The 21,313-nt window shown below is 39.0% G+C and overlaps 1 protein-coding gene across 4 annotated transcripts in view; it reads right to left on the bottom strand.

Annotated features, from left to right (window-relative positions):
• The window catches only part of P2RY6 (pyrimidinergic receptor P2Y6), a 103,300-nt gene that overhangs the window by 49,222 nt on the left and 32,765 nt on the right, over positions 1 to 21,313 (bottom strand). The window contains exon 1 of one of the 4 annotated variants that reach the window (XM_074304017.1): positions 2,824 to 2,944. The exons of 1 other annotated variant lie outside the window; for it this stretch is intronic. The gene's annotated coding sequence lies outside the window, so the exon portion shown is untranslated. Of the gene's footprint in view, positions 1 to 1,327; positions 2,799 to 2,823; positions 2,945 to 21,313 lie in introns of those variants that run through there. 2 more of the 4 variants (XM_074304016.1, XM_074304018.1) reach the window with 2 other exon arrangements.

The following is a 21,313-nucleotide window of genomic DNA, read 5'->3' as shown; positions in this document are numbered from 1 at the left end:
CTCTATCTACTATATCATACAATACCTAAGGTGTGGGGAAAGACACCATGATATCCATTTCACAGATGGGGAAACTGAGACTTTGGGGAAAAAAAGGATGATTTGTCAAAACTCAGCTAGTATATGGCACAGCTGGGAAGCCAACTCAGATCTCTCAAGTATTGTGTTTTCTCTATAATTCTGTGAATTCAGCAGGAGCTGGATTCACTTTTTGTTGTACAAAGGAAGGAAACAAAGGGCTCACAATGTGCAGCCTATCCAGTGTCTGAACTAGGGTGACCAGACTCTATGTCTGGCTTGCTTACTATTTCTTCTCCCTCTAGGTTTCTGCCTCTCCTCAACTCTAGAACACAGAGATCATGTGTCCCAGGGCCTAATATATGGTCTTGCGTGTATTGGGTATTTTAAAAAATTCTTTGAATTTTTAATACCTGCTAATTGATGTAAAGGAAACTTTCCTGAATGACCCTGACAGGATCCAGAAGCTCCAAGTTTGCAATAGACAGATATGACTGAGAACCCAAGTTTTCTACCTGATATCTCTCTTCCAATATTTAAAACTTTTCTTGAATGCTTTTTTCTTTACTTTGGGGGGATTTTGTGGCTCTCTATCTTCTAGATGCCCTAGATGTATATCCGACACTAGTTTATCAACATTTTGGTTCATCTGGCCATACATCTACCCTATAGTTATTTACCTCTGCATCTAGAAAAACTTGCACTGGACACAGGAGATTTATATCCATAGGAAATTTATGGGATGGGAATCTGTTCTTTAAGTGGAGGAGGGAGGAGGCCAAGAGAGTATTCCATTTCCTTTTGGAAGAGGCATAAATATCTCATGACTTCTTAGCAGGTTTCCCAAATAAGCACGTTACTACTTATTTCTTCAAAGGAAATGATGGAAAACCATTCCACTTTCTTACTTCTGTCTCACAAATCATCCCTGAGCCCTATTATTCTATATGAATAAATGTATAAGCCATCCTACTTTCTGTGATAGAAGCATCACAGAAATTATTTCCCCAATTATTTCTCCAAAGAGAAACCATCCCTCTTTATTATTTCTTTAACATAATCTCACTTCCTTATTTTAAAATGAAACGATCTCCCTTCCTTATTTCTTTAGCAATCTTACTTCCTTTTTTTAAAAATACAAACTATTCCCCTTACTTATCATTCAATCTTGCTTCCTTATTTCTTCAAATCAAACTATCCCTCTTTCTTATTTCTACAATACAAATAATTCCCGTTATATATTTTTCCAACACAAACCATCCCCCCTTCTTATTTTTTAAAGGGAACCACAGAGAAATTGTCTCCTTACCTTATTTATTTAACATAATCTTGCTTTCTTATCTCTGTAACACAAGCATTTCTCCTTCCTTATTTATTCAATAATTTTTTCACTTATTTTTGTTAAAAATGGCTTTCTTTTTCATTTCTTTCTTTTTATTTTTATTTCTTCAACACAATTTCACTCCATTCAGAAAAATGTCTTCATTCCTGACTTTCCTGGATTTGTTCTCAATGCCCACGCTCTGGATATCTTCATCTCTTCCTCTCCCTATAACTACTCCAACTTTGTACTTCTTTTCAGCTCCTAACATCGCTTGTCTTCGCCCATTAGATTATAAACTCCTCGGAGACAAGTTCTTTATTTTTGCTTTCATTTGCATGCCCAGCATTTAGCACAGTGCCAGGCAAGGCTTAATAAATGCTTGCTGATTTGACCACAAACCATTCTATTTCCTTATTTATTCAACCACCACTCTTATTATATCTGCAACATGAATAATCTTTCTTATTTCTGCGGCAAAAAAACTATACCCCTTCCTTATTTATCCTAGGGGAATTACAGTAAATATATTACTGCACAAACCATCCCCTTTCCTCACTTCTTCAACACAGCTTAATTCCTCCTAATTCTTCTGGATGAGAAAATATGTCATCCTACCTCCTTCCTTTTTCCTTGGAAGCCAGGCTGAAACCAACCTGCTTCAGTGCAGGGCACTGTACCATATTCTGAGGTGATACAATGAATAAAAATAAAAAAAGTCCCTTCCCTCAGAGAGCTTACATTTTACAAGGAGATGGGAGGGTTTGGATACAAAAATACAAAGTAATTTCTGATGAGGAGGGAGACCATCTCAGACCCCCTGGGAACAGTCAGGGTGAAGACACAAGTAGAGAAAGAAGGTCTGGTTAGTTGACACAGTGTATAGAGCATTAAGTTTAGAGTCAGGAAGACTTTTCTTTTTAAGTTCAAATCTGGCCTGACAGTAGCTGTGTGATTGGACAAACTCTGTTTTTCCTTATCTGAAAATGAGCTGGAGAAGGAAATGGCTGATTGCTCCAGGATCTGCCAAGAAAACCCCAAATGAAGTCATGAAATCTTAAAAAAAAAATAAAAAATAAAATGGAACAACAAAAAACAGAAGATAGAATGTTATGGTACAGATAGCAGATCAATTTAATTAGAGTGGAGAAGTAAGCAAAGGAGAATAGTAGAAAATAATCTTGGAAAAGTAATGTAGGGACAGATTATGGAGGGATTTAAATGCCATTGCCTTATTCCTATTATGACAATAACTCACACACTTCTCTCTTTCCCTCTGCCTTTCTCTTCAGGCCCAGTGGAGATAAGGGTCCCATTTTGTCCATTTTCTGATCCCTCACTTCTCAGATCTGAGTTATTTGCTTGCCTGTGGGCTCTATGAGCGGGAAATTCAGAGGTCTTCCCAGAGAGCTTCCCGTTCTGGTTTCAGGAATCCTGCACCCGATCTTCTTTCTTGTACCCTCTTGGGTTCCCCTAAGGCTCACCTCTTTCCTAGGTCTTCTCTAGGCGGCTGCAAAAATTGACCTTGGACCACACTGTCCTTAAGAAAGTCTGGAAAGGGACCAGAGCCCTGCTTACCAAGCAGTTCAAAGTCCTCTCTGTCAACTGACCAGAGGCAGAATTACATAGACCATTCCCACCAGGGCTGGCTCCCTGCCCCCTTCCCTTCCACATGTGAATAGTGAATTTAAACTCTTCAAAACTATTTCTTCTCCTTGACTAATTCTATATTCATTTGGGCCCTATAGAGCAGATAGAAAGCTGCTCAGAATGAAAGGTGGGACACAGGAGTCCAGTTGTGGCTGTGACCCTAATTTACTGTGACCTTGAGACCTCATACTGTGTGACCTTTCCTTCTATAGTCCTCAATTATTTCCTCTATAAAATGAAGTGAGAGGCAGTCTGGCATATCTGACAAAAAGCTAGATTTGAAGACAAGGTTCAAATCCCACCTCAGACATATTGGCTGTGAAACTCAATAAGTTGCAAAGCAGATTCTCATTAGCACTGGTAGAGGGAGCTTCTACTTAGAATAGGGGGGATGGGTTGGGGGCAGTTTTCTTCCCTTTTGTTCAGGACAAAAATAAAGTAGTTTATTTAGTTTAGTTAGATGGTATCATGAGTTTGATGATCTAAATTCTTTGCACTGAGGTTCTTTCCAACTTTGACAGTTTTAATCAATGTTTGTAAATTGAGTGATTAATTGATGACCATATTATATTCCACGTTTTAAGGTCTTGACATTCTGTGTTCTCAGGTCTCTTTGAGTTCTAATATTCTATGTTCAAAGGTCCCTTTTAACTCTGATATCTTGAGTTCTCAGGTCTCTTTCAATTTGGACACTCTATATTCTAAGGCCTTTACCCCATCTCACATGAAGAGGTGGCTTTTCTCCCTGTCAAGCTAAGCCCATCTTCCTGCATAAGTGACGCCTGTCTATTCATGTTTTCTCTAGTAGATCATCCCCTTTGTCATCCCCAAATCTCCCATTTATCTTCAATCTTCCCTTATTTATTGTTATTTCCCTATGACCCACAAACATGCTCATGTTTCCTTCATCCTCAAAATACCCCCCAATGTGAGGACCGAGTTAGCCCCCTGGATACTTTAGAATCAGCTGGAGTCAGGGTAAGCAAAAGTCCTTGGTCTTTATTCTTGGTCGAAATGAGAGGAATGGACACAGGAATCTCTACACCTCCTTTCTCCTCTTCTTCCCTCAAAAAGTAACTCTGGTTTGTCTTACTCCACCCTCTAATGCCTCTTACAATTCTCTCTATACACCAACAGATTGAGCCAGCACAGGATAGTGGGCCCGGCCATTCTCCAAGCATATACTAATAGAATATTGTCCAATTGGTAATTAGCCGTAAGTGCTCGGTTATCCAAGTGCATCTGCTCAGAGTTTCAGCCCTTTCTAATTATCATCTCATCTCTCCTGCCTTTTGTGGATAAACTCCTCTGGGAGACCAGCTACCACAGGTGCCTCCAACTCCTTTCCTCTCAGTCTCAACTCTCAACAGTCTGGTTTCCGACCTCATCATTCAACTGCTCTCTCCAAAGTTACTTCTGAAGTGCTCTTATTACTCTCTTAACTGGTAAATCCTTTTCTCGGTCCTCATTTCTTCCATTTCCCTGCAGCCTTTGGCACTCAGCCACTCTCCTCTCCTTGATCTTTGTCATTGTTCAGTCATTTTTCAGTTACAGTCTACTCTTCCTGACTCCAGTTGGAGTTTTCTTTGGCAAAGACACTGGAATAGTCTGCCATTTCCTTCTCCAACTCATTTTACAGAAGGAAACTGAGATAAACTTAGGGTAACATAACTAGTGTCTGCAGCCATATTTGAATTCAGGAAGATGAGTCTTCTTGACTTCAAGGCTCAGCATTATATCCACTGTACCACATTGCTACCTTTTAAACCTTAACTATTCCAATATTCTTTTAATTGGCTTCCCCTCCAATAGTTCCTGCCTTCTCCAATGAGTAAGATGGTAAGAGATAGTCTGGATGATGATATAGTTAGATGAGTTTAGAACTGATAGAATGACCTGACCCAAAGAATAGCCACTCATGGATTGAAATGATCTTGGAAAGGTCTCTAGTGAAGTGCCCAAAAATCTGTCCTTGGCTTTGGCCTGGTCAATAGTTTCTCAGTCACTTGAATGAAAACATAGTTAGTTTTTTTTCAACATATCTGCTGATGATTCAAAGTTGGGAAGGATAGCTAACACTGCATAACAATCAGTTCCAAAAAAATATCAAAACTGCCTCTAACAACTGATGAAATCTAACAAGGAGAAATTAAATAGGCATAAATGTAAATTACCATATTTGGATTAAAAAAAATTCTCAAGTGCAGTATGGGAATGGAAAGATTTATAGAGGAAAGGTTAAAATGATTCTAGGTGATCCGGTGCTCAGCACTGGGTACACAAAGATGGGGGTATATTGGGAGGTAATGAGTTCACCATCAGTGAACAGAGACACCATCTGAACTGGGTGACTACTATTATTTAACTTCTGATCCCTTCTTCTACTAATAAGACAATCAGTCTATTTCAGCCCTTCATAACCTTGTTGTTGTTGTTCATTTGTTTTCAATCACAACTCTTCTTGACACTATTTGGAGTTTTCTTGAAAATGATGCTGGAGTGGTTTGCCATTTCCTTGTCCGGATCAGTTTACAGATGAGGAAACTGAGGCAAACAGGATAGAGTGTAGTGGTGGGGAGGAGCTAGCCTGGTCTCAGAGTCACCAAATCTTGCCTCTGACACTCTGGCAATGAGACCCTCAGCAAATCATTTACCTCCCTTGGGACCCAATTAACATTTTCATTGTGAGTTACAGAAGTGCTATTAGTAGCAGGCATTTCTGCTCCCTACTATGGGATTACAAGTCTGGGGAGGAAATCCCCCAAACTAACCAACCCAAAATGTTTTATTTACTTATCTATATACATGGTAAGTGTTGTCCCACAACTCCCTAGGAAGTACACTCTTTGAAGAAGAGGACTAGTTTGTTTCTGACTTGAATCATCCCCTCAACCCCAGACACCCAACCTAGGTCCTGGCTCAGACTACATGGTTAATAGGTACTTATTGCTATGAATTGATAAAGGGGGAGAAGAAGCCCTCTAAGGTGGCCTTTCAGGTTTTGAGATTTCATGAGCTCCTCACTCTAGAATTGGGAGGATCAGTTCAAACCCCTCATTTTTATGGATGAGGAGCTGAAATTTAGGGAGATTGTGACCCATTCAAAGTCATTTGGATAGTAAGCATCAGATGTGGGATTTGAACCCAAGTTTTGTACCTGAAATTCAACTTTTATAGTAGGACTATCTGTAGAATTCCTTTCCTCAATTGCACCTCCATTACCCATTAGTTATGTTTGGGAACTTTTCCTTTTAAGTCTGTCCAGGAGAGGGATGTACATGTATGGGAGAGGTGGGGTGGAGGGAAGGATGCTAGCAAGCTCACTGCAGAAGGTCAGGGTCCATGCTTGGGTTAATAAGTGATCCATGTTTGCTGAACCCCACAGGGACAACATCTCCCAGCACAAGGCTGCCATTTTTTGTCCTAAAGAGCCGTTGTTTCCAAGTAGGGTCAGTCCAGTAAAGAAGGTCCCCCAAATACTCTTCAGGGTTGGTAGCTATTCTAATAGAGAAGTCCAGGATTAAGTCCTTTAATCTTCAAAGGGAACTATGGTGCCTGGCACAGATTCATAGGGATAGGCAAAAGGGAAGGGAAGGGGAAAACCTTTTATATAATAGTGCTTCCTATGTGATAGGCACTTTTAAACAAGTATTCTCTCATTTGATGACCCTGAAAGCTAGATGCTATTATCCCCACTTTACAGTTGAGGAAGCTGAGGAAAAGAGGGTTAGGTGACTTGCCCAGAATCCTCTAGCTAGAAAATGTCTAAAGTTAAGAGTTGACCTTGAATCCTTCTCACTGCAGACCCAGTGCTCAGTGCTCTCAGTGCTCCCAGGATAGTCTTATCTGGAAGCAGAGTTTGGACTAAACAACTTGCCAGGATCCTCCTTAGCCCCAGATTTCATGGTCTAGTGACTTTCTTACATGGAAAAATTGATGGGGACTAATGGAAGGTGGCAGGCAGAGTCAGGGGCACAGGATCATATATTTAGATCTGCAAAGGACAATAGAAATTATCTTAGCTAATTCCTTCAACAAATGATGAGGAAACTAACAACCAGTGATTTTCCCAGGATCAGTCACATGGGCAGTGGTCAAGGCAGGATCTGAACTCTGATCTCAGAGTTCCAGTCTTGGTCTCTTTGCACTTCCATCCTGCTGTTTCTGAGTATTATTCCTGGCTCTATCATCAACTTACTGTGTGGCCCAAGGCATGACAAGTCCCCAAACATCCCTAAGTCTCAATTTCCCCTTCTGTAAAATGTGGATAATAATGTTCAAGGCTATCATTTGATTCAAATAAGAAAATGGGGTGGATAGGTACCAAGAGGGTAGTGCCAAACTTAAGACTGGAGACAATTGGGGTCCAATCTTAGTTCTGACACTAAAGGTGTGAAGTTACTTCTATCTTTGAAGTTTCCTCATCTGTTATCCTTATAAAACTACAGAAAGAAAGAAAGAAAGAAAGAAAGAAAGAAAGAAAGAAAGAAAGAAAGAAAGAAAGAAAGAAAGAAAGAAAGAAAGAAAGAAAGAAAGAAAGAAAGAAAGAAAGAAAGAAAGAAAGAAAGAAAGGAAGGAAGGAAGGAAGGAAGGAAGGAAGGAAGGAAGGAAGGAAGGAAGGAAGGAAGGAAGGAAGGAAGGAAGGAAGGAAGGAAGGAAGGAAGGAAGGAAGGAAGGAAGGAAGGAAGGAAGGAAGGAAGGAAGGAAGGAAGGAAGGAAGGAAGGAAGGAAGGAAGGAAGGAAGGAAGGAAGGAAGGAAGAAAGAAAGAAAAAGAAGAAGGAAGGAAGGAAGGGAGGGAGGGAAGGAGGGAGGGAGGGAGAAAAAGGAGAAAGAGAGGAAGAGAGAGAGGAAGGAACAAAGAAAGAAAGAGAAGACAATTAAGAAAAGAACTTCTATGAAATGTTGAAAAATGCTTAGAAGTGAGCAGAAGGAATCTGGGAGAAACAGTTTCTGGGAGAAACTGGAAAACCAGTGTGTTAAAATTTCATATGCATTTTTTCTTGAAAAAAAATCAAACTATAATAAAACTTCATTATTTCATACCATTTTGGGAGCTGTTTGCATATCAAAATTTTCCTTTCTGCAAATTTATTAAAAAACAAAACCAAAAACAAACGTTTGAAAGATTGAGCAAAGAATGAGTCTCTTCTTCCTGTGCTGAATGGTTACATCATAGACTGAAAATCCCTCGGAGGGAGAGGAAAATCTGGGTTTGGATTCTACTTCTGACATATCAGCACTTCCCTACTTTCTGAGGTTGCTTGTCTGTTAAATTGTTATAAGCATACTTCCATTATCCACTTCACAGAACTGTCATGAGGAAGATGCTTCGAAAACCTAAAAGCCCTAAAGAAAGGAGACTGTCAATAGTGTTACTAACTGCAAAAACTCAGAGTAGAGGGGTTTCTCCTTACTCACTTATTCTAGAAAAGGGGCTCCTGAGTTGAGAACTAGAAAGGAACAAGACTCCCACAGGGTCCTTTTGTATGGCTCATTTTACTGATGAGATAACTGAGGACCAGAAAAGTTAAACAGTTCAGCTCAAGATTATGCCTCAAGCCAGTGAGAGAAGAAAGGTGGAGTAATGATGGATGAATGGGTTCTTGGAGAAGCACTTGATGTCAAGGAGCTGAGTCTTCAGAGAAAGGGAAAGCAGTCTCTATAGAAGACATTCATTTGGGTGGGACTTTACAGGGTAGGGAGTGGAAGGGTGTGTGTCCATTTCTTACCTAATATTTCATCAAGGAGGAAGCTTTTGGACTTGAACTTGGCTCCCTCTACTCCGTGGAGGGTTGGGGCTGAGTGTGCAGCAGCAGACGGGAGCAAGGGTGTGGGACTGAGGTCTGCCTCCTGGCTTCCTCATGGGGTCAGCTTCCTGCATCTGATAGCTCAGCATTCCCAGAAGAGAAAAGGCCCCTGACTCAGACCTCAGCGTGACCAGGAGAGAGGGAGAGGAAAATTCAGGGGGTGCCAATGGAGTCAAGGAACCTGGGTTCACATTTTCCACTTGCTGAGTGACCATGGACAAGTTACCCTTCAGGGGTCATCCAGCCCAATCCATTCATTTGAGAGATAAGGAGACTCAGACCTAAGGAAGTGACATACCCCTACCCAAAGTCTAGGATTTGAAGTCATTTCCATTAGGATCTTCTGTGGACTTGTTTCCTCATCTCTAAAATAAAAGAAGGGAATAAGTATTTGTTTCTTAATAAGCACATATATTATAATAAACACCAGTATGTGTAAGGCAGGACAGCTAACTGACCAGTTAGTTTAAAACTGAATTTAAATCTGGCCTCTGACATTCACTAGCTGTGTGACCCTGGCCAAGTCACTTAACCCTGTCTGCCTCAGTTTCCTCATCTGTAAAATGAGAGGAGAAGGAAATATTTCAAGCCCATTGATTAGAATTGTGGATGTGCTACCTCAGCTAGGGAAGGAGTCCCTATTTCTGGAGGCCAGAAGGCAGTGTGCACCATTTTCCATTCTGAGATTCCATTAGTCCCCAAGAACTACATCATGGGGTCTTCTTAACAGCCATCTAGGGTGGATGGAGTACAAGAATTGGCCATGTCCATTTGACAAGTGGGTAAACTGAGGCTCAGAAACGGGAATGATTTGCCTACGGTGACATGTATGCAATGGAATTAGGATACAAACCTAGGTATCCCGACCCCAAGCCCACCTCATCTGTCCAAAACACTGCCCTTGCTGCGTCTGTAATTCTAGGATCCATCATCATTGCCATTAGCGTCATCCTTAAGCAACTGGGGAAAGGGACCTTTGAGGTCAGCCACTCCAGCTGAATCATTTTATAGGAACTTCTATTATTTTTCAGGATTATACAACAGCCAAAGTTTGGCAAACTGAGAGAGTCCAGATCCCTCTTATGGACAGCAATGGCTTCTGAAACCTTGAGTTTTTGGGGAGGCTCTTATGTGGGAAGGAAGGCCTACTTGGCAAGAGGGTGGGTAGGAGGGGGCCTATCTGGAGCCCCCTTTCTCTCTCTTGCTGATTTTGGGGGAATTAGGAAGCCAGGGAAGACTTTCTCCCTTCCCCATTGAACGTTACTCCTACCCTCACCCCCCACGGCCCTTCCTCCATCTCAGCTTCCTGAGATTACATAACCACCATGGCTGAACTCTTCCTCCCCTTTGAACCTGACTTACAGGAATGATGAAGTCCTTTGGCTTCAGCTAAGGAGGAAAACCGGGGCTCAGGAAGAAGACTCAAAAACCCTAAGCCCACACTCCCACAGATACACAGAGGAAGAACCCCAAATCCTAGGCAGCAACAATAGACTTATCCAAATTATAGGACTGAGAGACTTCTCAGGTTATTTTAAAATGAAGTCTGGTTCGTAGAAAATGAGTGGCTCAGATTGTTAGAGCTGGACTGAAGCCTTAGAACACAGAGTGCTCAAGCTAGGAGGAACTTTAGAACACAAAATATTAGAGCTGAGTGGAAGGATTTTAGAGCACAGAAGGTCAGAACTGGGGGGGTTAGAACACAGAATGACAGAGCTGGGGAGGGATATTTCAGCACAAAATGTCCGAGCTAGGGGCATGTGAGAATACAGAATGTCAGAGATGGGGGGATGTTAGAACATAGAACACCAGAGTGGGGGAGAGGGATGCTAGACCACAGATTATCAGAACTGGGAGGATGTCATAATATAGAATGCCAGAACTGGCAGAAGGAATGTTTGAATACAGAATGTCAGGGAGGAGGAACCTCTGTAAAATGAAGATATTTGTATAGAACAGGAGTTCTTAATCATTTTTGTGTCATGGATTCCTCTGGAAATTAGTCTGGTGAAGCCTATGGACCTATTTTCAAGAATAAAGTTTTTAAATACATAAAACTCACAAGATTATAAAGGAAACCAGTAATATTTTAAAAGTTACAAAATATTTTAAAGACCCAAATTCCTAGACTCCCTAGAATCTTTCCATGGACCTCTTAGGAATCGAAGAACCCCAGCTTATCTAGATGGCCCTTTCAGTTCTATCTATGTCCTATTCCCAAGGTATCTTTTAACTGTAAAATTCTCCATTTTCTCTTCAAATTTCTGTAACAATTTAAGATTTATTAGTTGCTTTCTTCATCTCTTTGATGATTCTCCCCATTATTACAGACCAGGAAACTTAAACTGAAGAGTAATGAAATGCCTTGCCCAGTTAATATCAGTGCTGCCAGCAGACATCAAGGCCACCTGGCACCTTTCACCTTAGGGTAAAGTCTTCTGTTGACTATAGAACTTTCCTAATAGTTTTTCTGGTAGAAGGGGGCTCTGTGGGCCTTACCAATCTCACAGGTTGGATTGAGAGATTCTAGTTTTTATCATTGACTTAAGTTCTTCCTACTCTGTTATGTGAGGGAGAAAAATTTGGAACACAGGGTTTTGCAAGGGTGAATGTTGATAACTATTTTTGCATGTATTTTGAAAAATAAAAAGCTATTATTATAAAAATATTATTAAAAAAAAGAACAGTCCCAGATCCTTCCCCCTCAGAGATCTAGACCAGATAAAGCTCCTGGATTTAGAGTCATGAGAGCTTGGTTCAAAACCTACCTCTGGCACTTATTGTCTATGTGGCCACAGGCAACTCCTTTCTTTTAACTTCATCTGTGAAATGGAAGTTTTGGATCTTATGGTCTGTAAGGTCCAGCTCTAAGACTTTAATTTTAATAATAACTAACATTTACATGGCATTTTTCAAGGGGCAGGCACTGTGCTGAGTACTTTTTTGTTTGTTTGTTTTTGTTTTTTGTCTGAGGCAACTGGGATTAAGTGATTTGCCCAGGGTCACACAAGTGTTAAGTATAATGAGGCCACATTTGAACTCAGGGCCTGCTGACTTCAGGGTTGGTGCTCCATCCCCTGCGCCACCTAGATGCCCCATGCATTGAGTATTTTACAAATATTATCTTACGTGGTCTTCATAACAACCCTGAAAGATAGGTGGATAGGTGCTGTTATCATGCCCATATTACAGATGAGGAAACTGAAGCAAAGAGGGATTAAGTGACTTGTCCAGATCGTACAAGCAAGTAAGTATCTAAGGCTACGTTCAAATTCAGGTCTTTTTGATTGTAGTACTGGGCCACCCTGGCTGCCTTTGATTTTACAGTCCGAGGGAGTAAGGAAACTGATGGTCTGAAATGACAGAAAGAATAGAGCGGGTCTTGCTCTCAGGAAGCTTATAGTCAGAGGAGATGGAAAAGGATGAGACTCAGGGCTTGGCCACTATCTGAGGGAAACTAAGGTCAGCTTCCTTCAAGCTCAGAATTAGGAACGAGACAGAACAACCACAGGCGTGGGTGCTGCCCCTCAGGGAGCTGGCTCTCAGTCTGGAGCAGACCATGGCACCTTTGGTTAAAGGCAGGTCAGCGGCACCTCAGTTTCCCTGGAGACTCTCCAGAGACAGGCAGCTCAAGAACAGCAGCAGGATGTGAGGTTTGGCGAGGAGATAAGAACAGACACTCCTGAAAGACAATTGTTTACTTTTGGACAATTTCCTTCTTTTCTGGGAAAAGGCATTGCTAACAATGGACAAATGCTTCCCAAGACTGGAGGGAGGGAAAGCCTGGGCTACGGCCACAGATGGGGGAGATTCAAACACCCTTGTGCTAATACATCCATAAACTTTACATGAATATACAAAGACACATATTAAATACACGTATAAGATTATCACTTGTGTGACTTCCCCACATCAGGGTACAGCCATTGGGAACATTTTCTCTGATTGGGGCAGGCTGGGGAGAGGAATAATAGCTTGTGAGCAGGGTACGATCACAGACAAATATACCCCCAAACACACAGAAAAACACACGGACACAATAATAATCACATAAGCAAATATTGTCTCCTCTTCTACTCCCCACCCACCCACTAAACAACAAAAAATCCCTTTCATCAATGAGTTTCTATAAAAGTTACGTTAGTTCACAGAGAGCCAGTAGCGAGTAATGCAAGAGTCTGGAGCATTGTGGTATAGTGGAGAATGTATCCAACTTGGAGTCAGGAGTGATTGGGTTTTGAAAAATTGTCTCTGATACTAGCTTTGTTAGCATGTCATTGCATTTCTCCATTGTAAAATGGGATTAGGGATGGAAAGGGAACTCCCAGGTGAGGGAGCTCCTCTATCCACGGAGGATGCTACCTCTTATACATTTAGAGAGTTGTATAGAGTCCTAAGATTGAAGTGGCTTATTCAGGTTTACACAGATTACACTTGAATCTAGGTCTTCTTGACTCCAGAGCTGGTTTTCCATGAACTTTGCTGATAGCATCTGTCTTCATGTTCAGTTCTCACTTCTTCACACATGCAACGTTCCAGTCACGCTGGACTTCTTGCTGTTCCTTACCTCATACTGCCTTTTCAGAGTCATCCACCATGACTGGAGCACTCTGTCTCCTTGTGTTGGTCTATTGAAAATCTCTTCCTTCAAGGCCCCATGCAGATGCTACCCTCTCTGGGAAACCCTCCTTGAGTCATTCTTTCCTCTCAAGTGAAAGTGATCTCTTCCCCTTAAAATTCTCATGGCATTTGTATGAAAAAATTTTCATCTCTATATCCCTAGGCTTAATACAGGGCCTGGAAAAGAATCAACTTTGGATGAAAAGTTTGCTCAATCAAGCTGCCCTCCAGTAGAATGGGTTCTCCATCAATGAGAGTCTTCAAGCAGAGATAAGATGATTACTTATTGGATATTGTATAGATACAATAGATTGTATAGATATATAGATACTAGAGACTGGATATTGTTTAGATACAATATTGTATAGATTGACCAGCAAGATCTCTGAAGACCTGGAAGAACTTCCACTTATAAAAATCAGGATCCATGAATAATGGGACCTGAAAGACCTGGGCATAATAATCATGTTGACATGTACTTAGGACAGTTCTTCTTGGAGCCAAGGGACTGGATTGACTGAATTTAAATACTAGCTTCTTAATCTCAGAATTTGGAGGGAGAGAGGAACTTAATTGTAAACTAGTCCCCTTTCCCCTTATTTTGTATATGAAGACACCAAAGACCAGTTGGAATAAGTTATTTCTTCAAGGTCACACAAGTAAAAAGTGACAAAAAAGTTGAACCAAGGTTTCCTGACTGCAAATCCACTCTTGGTTCCATGGGACCATCTTGAGATGCTTAGCTCAAAGGGCTTACTGATTATATGATGCAGTTAAAAAAGGCAGGAAATAGTGTCAGAAGAGTTTGGCTTGAGTCCTTGCTCTATTTGGGGTTTTCTTGGCAGAGAAACTGGAGTGGCCTGCCATTTCCTTCTCCAGATCATTTTACAGATGAGGAAACTGAGGCAAACAGGGTTAAGTGACTTGCATAGAGTCACGCAGCTAGTGCATTATATCTGGGGCCAGATTAGAATTCAGGAAGATAAGTGTCCCAAACTTCAGGACTGGCACTCTACCCACTGTACCACCTAACTGCTCTATAATTCTAAAACATTGGATAACTCACTGATCTTCAGTACCCTTATATATGAAAAGAGGATACTTTGTACAAGCTATCCTAAAAAGTTTTTCCTCCCCCTTTCCAACCATTTTGAATACAATCACCACACTGAAATTCCTGAAGCATGAAATTCCTGATCTCTCTCAAATCTCTGTTCAGATCCCTATTGCTTGGTTCAGTTATTTATCAATTATGTCCAACTCTTGGTGACCCTATTTGTGATTTTCTTGGCAGAGGCATTGGAGTGATTTGCCATTTCCTTCTCCAGTTCATTTTACAGGTGAGGAAATTGATGCAAACAGGGTTAAGTGACTTTCTCAGGATCACACAGCTAGTAAGTATCTGTGACCAGATTTGAACTCGGGAAGAGAAGGTTTCCTGACCCCAGACCCAGGGGCTCTATCCGTTTCACTGCCTAGCTGTCCTCAAGGAATCCTAGTGGTTTCCCATAGCCTTTAGAATAAAATATCTTGCTTAGCACTTAAAATCTCCTATAGTCTGACTTTATCCTCTTTTTCTGGGTTTATTTTAAATTACTTTCTTTCATATATTCTACCTTCTAGCCCAAGGCTTTTAAAACTTTTTTCTACTCACAACTCTTTTTTAGCTGAGAAATTTTTACAGGACCCGAGATATATACATTTACTGATAGTAATTCATAAAGAAATTTATTTTAAAACAATTTTTTATACATATAATCTTATCATTTATTACAAAAACAAATTTGTATAATAATGAGATGGATGTACTTATTTATTTTTACATAAAGAATTAAACTGCATAAAAATTATGTAATTAAATTGCATAAAGAATTAAATTAAATTAAAATTTGGCAAAATATTTGATACCTTTTATTGTTTCCAAATCATGACCCCACATGGGGTCATGACCCACAGTTTAAGAAGCTTTGTTTTACTATGTAGATTGAATGTAGATCAACACATGCTATTTTCACCTTTTTTTTTCTTGTGGTTTTGCCCTTTTATTCTGATTTTTCCCTCCCAACATGATTCATACAAAAATTTGTTTAAAATATGAATGTTTATATATAACCAAAAAATGCTTTTACTTGTAACTGGGGAAATAAAAATAATAAAAACTTTTAAAATCAATAATAAGACAAAATAGAATGGAAAAAGATATATAGGAAGCTTTCTTTTATTATACCCAAAAGGCTACAAAACTGTGCATACCCTTTGATCCAGCAGTATCACTATAGGGTCTGTATCCCAAAGAGATCATAAAAGAAAAAAAAAAAAGCCCAATATGTGCACAAATGTTTGTAGCAGCTCTTTTTGAGTGGATGCTCATCAATTGGGGAATAAATTATGGCATATGATATAATAGAATATTATTATTCTAAAAGAAATGATGAGCAAGAAGGCTGATTTCAGAAAAAGCCTGGGAAGGACTTATATGAACATGATGCTGAATGAAGTGAGCAAAACCAAGAGAACTTTGTACACAAGATTATGTGAAGAGCAGTCATGATGGACTTAGCTCTTCTCAAAGTGATTCAAGGCAATTCCAATAGACTTAGAATGGAAAGTACCCTCTGTATCCAGAGCGTGAACAAATGCAAACTAAATGTGAATCAAAGCATAGTATTTTCACTTTTTTGTTTGTTTGTTCTTTTCCCATGTTTTTCCCCCTTTTGGTCTGATTTTTCTTGTATAACATGACGAATATGGAAATATGTTTAAAATATATATATTTAATCTATATCAGATTACTTGCTGTCTGGGCATGGGGGAAGTATGGAAGGGAGGAAAAAAAATTTGGAACACAAGGTCTTTAAAAATGAATGTTGAAAACTATTTACATGTATTTGAAAAAATGAAATACTATCGAAAAAAAAATTTTAAAGAAGCTTTTTTTCTAGGTCTACTTGTTGTCCCCTACATAGGAACATGTCTGAACCTTTGCAGAGGCTGACCTCCCTGCCTGGAATGCATTCCTTTTCTGACCTTTTCTTTTTAGAACAATACTTGGACTTCTTCAAGACTCACCTTATATGCCCCCTCCTCCAAAAGATCTATCCATCCTGATGCCCTGAGGTGCTATTGTTCCAGTTCTTCCCTCTCTCCATCACAAACCACTTTGCAGTAGCTTTTTCTATCTAGTCATTTGTACTTATATTGTTCCCCTGAACAGAATATATAGGATTGTACAGAATCAGAAAAAGCCTGGGGGATCATTTAGTCCAACCTTTTTTTATAACTGAGAAAATTGAGGCCTAATAGAAGGTAAGTGATACAGGAAGTAAACTAATGACTTTTGACTAGAGACTTAATGTTCTTCCTATTTATATTACTCATTTTTTCCTTTATAACTCTAAGACTAAATGAATGCTTGTTGAATGTACAAATGAATCAGTAAGAAAAATGCTTTGCAAATTTTAAAGAAATGAAGAAATGGAAGGTGGTGGTGCAGTAGCAACAGCAGTAGTAATAGTAGAAAGTAGGAAATAGTGATGGTAGGAGTAGTAATAGGGAGGTAGTAGTAGTAAAGAAACAAGTACTACTAGTAGCAGTAGCAGCAATAGTAGCAGTGATATTATTAGTAAATAGGTAAAAGTTATAGTAAGTAGGTAGTAATAGTAAGGAAACAAATACTACTAGTAGTAGCTGCTGCTGAAGTAGCGGCAATAACAGTAGAAATAGCAGTAAATAGATAGTAGTGGTGGTAGTAGTAATAGTAGTAGTAAGAAAACAAGTACTATTACTAGTATCAACAATAATAGCAGTAATAATATTAGTAGTAGTAATGGTAGTAGTGTAGTAGTTGTAGTAAGGAAATAAATAACTACTAATAGTAGCAACTACTACTAGTAAGGTCCTAGATGACCATCAGTTGGGGAATGGCTGAATAAATTGTGGTATATGAATATTATGGAATATTATTGTTCTGTAAGAAATGACCAGCAGGATGATTTCTAAGAGACCTAGAGAGACTTACATGAACTCATGCTGAGTGAAATGAGCAGGACCAGGAGATCATTATATACTTCAACAACAACACTATATGATGATCAATTCTGATGGGCATGGCTCTTTCCAATAATGTGATGATTCAGGCCATTTCCAAAGGTCTTGTGATGAAGAGAGCCAGGTTCACTCAGAGAGAGGACTGTGGGAACTGAGTGTGGATCACAACATAGCATTTTCACTCTTTTTGTTGTTGTTTGTTTGTATTTTGTTTTCTTTCTCATTTTTTTCCCTTTTTGATTTGATTTTTTTCGTACAGCAAAATAATTGTATAAATATGTATAGAAGAATTACACATGTTTAACATATGTTGGATTGCTTGCTGTCTGGGGGAGGGGGTAAGAGAAAGAAGGAAAAAAATTTGGAACACAAGTTTTTTCAGGGATAAATGTTGTTACCTATGCATATGTTTTGAAAATAAAAAGCTTTGATAATAAAAAATTAAATAAAAAAGAAATAAAAATGTAATTTCTTTTTTTTCCCATTCCAAGTTTACAACCCTCTCTCTCTCTTCTCCTCCCACCCCAGCAATCTATCCATGAACTCTTTGAAGATTCATGATCCTCACATTAAGAATCCTTGAAGCAGATAATTCTATAGAGTTTGACACGATCCTCTAGAATAAATCAATATTCATTATGACACATAGTGACTTCATGCAAAGGTGGAAAAAGCTTAAAGTTGGAAAAATTATTGTTTAGGCACAAGAAATAAGAAAGGTAAAAGACTTCTGGACTACACCGAAGCCACATTCTTATGATTTATTAATATTTTATTTGAGAAAGGAATTAGTAGAAGAGGACTGAATAACATAACAGATAAAAATGATTTCATTTTAACAAACATCAAATAACTGATTACAGATATGGGAGTTATTTTTCAATTAATTATTGTGTATAGTTGAACCACTGACTTGTTATGGCAAAAACTTAAATTAATGCCAAATTAAAATAAAAAATTATAATGAGAAAAAGATATAGCATATGAATTGATACACTAACCTTGATCTATTTAAACAAGTTATTGATGCTAAAAAATAGGAAGTGGAGAAAAGGAATAAATACCAATATTAATTATAACCATTTCCTAAAGAAGCTTAATTTCTTTAAAAATAAATTGCATAATAAGGAAACCAAAAGAAACTAGGAACAACCTTAATCAACAAACACTTGATCTCCTTGTCAGTAGAGAGATATGACAGGCAAGATCAACAAAGTTTTAAAATTTACTCATTTGTAAAAATCTTATCAAAAAGATCTTATCAAAAATGGTAGGAGTAACATCATCTCATAAAGCAAATTTAAAGAAAACCTGGTGAGAGACTCAACTAAGCAAAGTCATCCTGAAGAAATTTAGATTGAAGCAACAACACATAGATGAAAAATAGAAAAGATCTGAAATGATTTTTTTACATCAAACTTTTTTTGACCATCAATGATAGTGACCATATTTGGACACAAATATCACAGTCTCAGTTGTGCCTCATGCAAAAGTAAAAATGGTACCAAAGAAAACAAAGATTGATCAAGTTGCTGGATCAGATAAAATACAGTGTTCCAAAATTCTTTTTTTGTTTTTGTTCAGTCATGTCTGACTCTTCATGACTTTATTTGGGGTTTTCTTGGCAAAGGTACAAGAGTAGTTTGTCATTTTATTCTTTAGCTCATTTTTCATGAGGAAACCGAGGCAAATCTGGCAAAGTGACTTGTTCAAGGATTCCACAGGCAGTAAGTTTCTGAGGTCAGGAAGATGAGTCTTTCAGATTTCAGGTCCAGCACACTGACCACTGTACCACTGAGCTGCTCAAACCCCCAAAAGTCTTAGAGGGACACTAAACTAAATTTTAAGATACTAAAACAAAACTTCACTGAAACAGTGGAAAACCTTGTTAAGGGATGCCATGATACAGGAGACACAATTTTGGTGGCATAAAGGGATTAATTTTTGCTGATTCCAAAAGCATGGGGGAGGGGTGAAGTCTCATTAAAAAAAAAAAGATGATGAAAGAAAGATAAATAATTATTAACCCAAATGTCCATTTCCCATCTCTACACAATTTTAATGCAAATAATCTAATCAGTCTATTAACAAATTTTTATTAAACACTATGTGCTAGACACTAGTGATGAGGTCGTTAATGTTGGGTGTGGTTAGCAGAAAGAAACTAAAGAATTATTTTTAAAATTTAATCCCTGAGAGACAGCTAGGTGGTATAATGGATAGAGCAGCACCCCTGAAATCAGGAGGACCTGAGTTCAAATCTGGCTCTGATACTTAACACCCTGGACAAGTCACTTAACCCTAATTGCCTCAGGAAAAAAAAAAATATATATATATATATATATATGTATGTATAATAATCCCTATATAAGCAGGGAGAAGGCACAGATAGAAATCAGTTTAGTTCCATGATCCCATCTTCTAGTGAGGTCATCCAGTCAGAAATACAAATTATATAAGGAGGCTTGGTCAGTCTCACCTTACCATGTTACCATGCCTTGTCAGAAATCCCAGTCATGTCCCTGAGATTACATTTTCCCTATATAATCTGCTTATTGCCCATGGCTTTGCTACTTCCCTCCTTTGGATCAGTCTACCACAGCACTCTGCCTTACCTCTCCCCCATGCCACAAGATATCTCCCCTAACTTCACCATGCTACCCAATCCCACTTCTTACAGCTAACTCTTTTAGGGTGGTAAGCCCCTTGCAGGATTTAGCCTGCCAGCTAAGGACATGTCTCAAGCTCATGGGGTGTTCTCTTTCTACTGGGAAATTGTGAGTTCCACTGAGGAACTTGTCTCTCAAATGCTCTCCTACTCTATTTCATATTTACCATTCCAGGTGATTGTATTCCATTATTTTGTCTGTAACCTCTTCCCTAAATAAATCTACCTTTTGCCAAAGAGGATAGTGATCATGAATTCTTCACACGACGAAACCCCAACTTTTGGTACCCACCATCATCTGGTCTACATCATTTTGGTGCCAAACCTCACATCATTAACTCTGTGTGAGTTCTCCATCAAAGTCTTTTTGATAACTGTATGTTTGATATTCAAATAATATGGCCAGTCCATGGGAGAAGTGCTTTCTATAGTAGAGTCTGAATGCTTGACAGTTTATTCAAGAAAAGATCTCAATGTCTACTATCATATCTTGCCAGGTGATCTTCAGAATCTTTCTAAGACAACTCAGATGGAAGCAATTCAATTTCCTGACATGGCACTGATATTCTGTACGGGTTTTACAGACATAAAACAATGAGGTCAGCACAATGGCTCTATAGACCTTCAATTAGATAGGTAATCAGTCTAATTTCTCTCCTCTCCCACACTTTCCTTCAGAGCCTCCCAAACACTGAGCTAGCTCTGGCAACGTGTGTGTTAACTTCATTATTAATGGACATCCCAGGAAAGAATCCTGCCAAGGTAAATAAACTCCTCCACAGCACTCAAAATTTCTCCATTTGCAGTAACCAATGGTTCTACATATGGATGGTATGGTACTCTGCCTTATTTACCCAGTAAAAAAATATCAGTCTTGGAGAGAAAGTCTCTCAGGGTTTCTGACCAAAGCAGAAACAATTTCTACTTATATTCACTCTGAGGCAATCAGGGCTCAATTAAAGATCAAGTAGTCGAGACCTTTTGTTGGTCAATCGATTTAAGTTATGGTCCTTAAGAAAGAAATGCATTAAAATTTACATTCTTTTGAGCAGAGCACCTGCAGGGAAAGGAAAGAAGAAAAGGACACACACACACACACACACACACACACACACACACACACAGAAAGACAGAGACAGACAGAGAGATAGAGACAGAGACAGACAGAAAGACAAATATAT

Source organism: Sminthopsis crassicaudata, chromosome 3, assembly GCF_048593235.1.
Source record: "Sminthopsis crassicaudata isolate SCR6 chromosome 3, ASM4859323v1, whole genome shotgun sequence".
Classification (NCBI taxonomy): Eukaryota; Metazoa; Chordata; class Mammalia; order Dasyuromorphia; family Dasyuridae; genus Sminthopsis; species Sminthopsis crassicaudata.
Note: the sequence above shows the minus strand (reverse complement) of the source record. Positions and strands in the feature narration are given on the sequence as shown.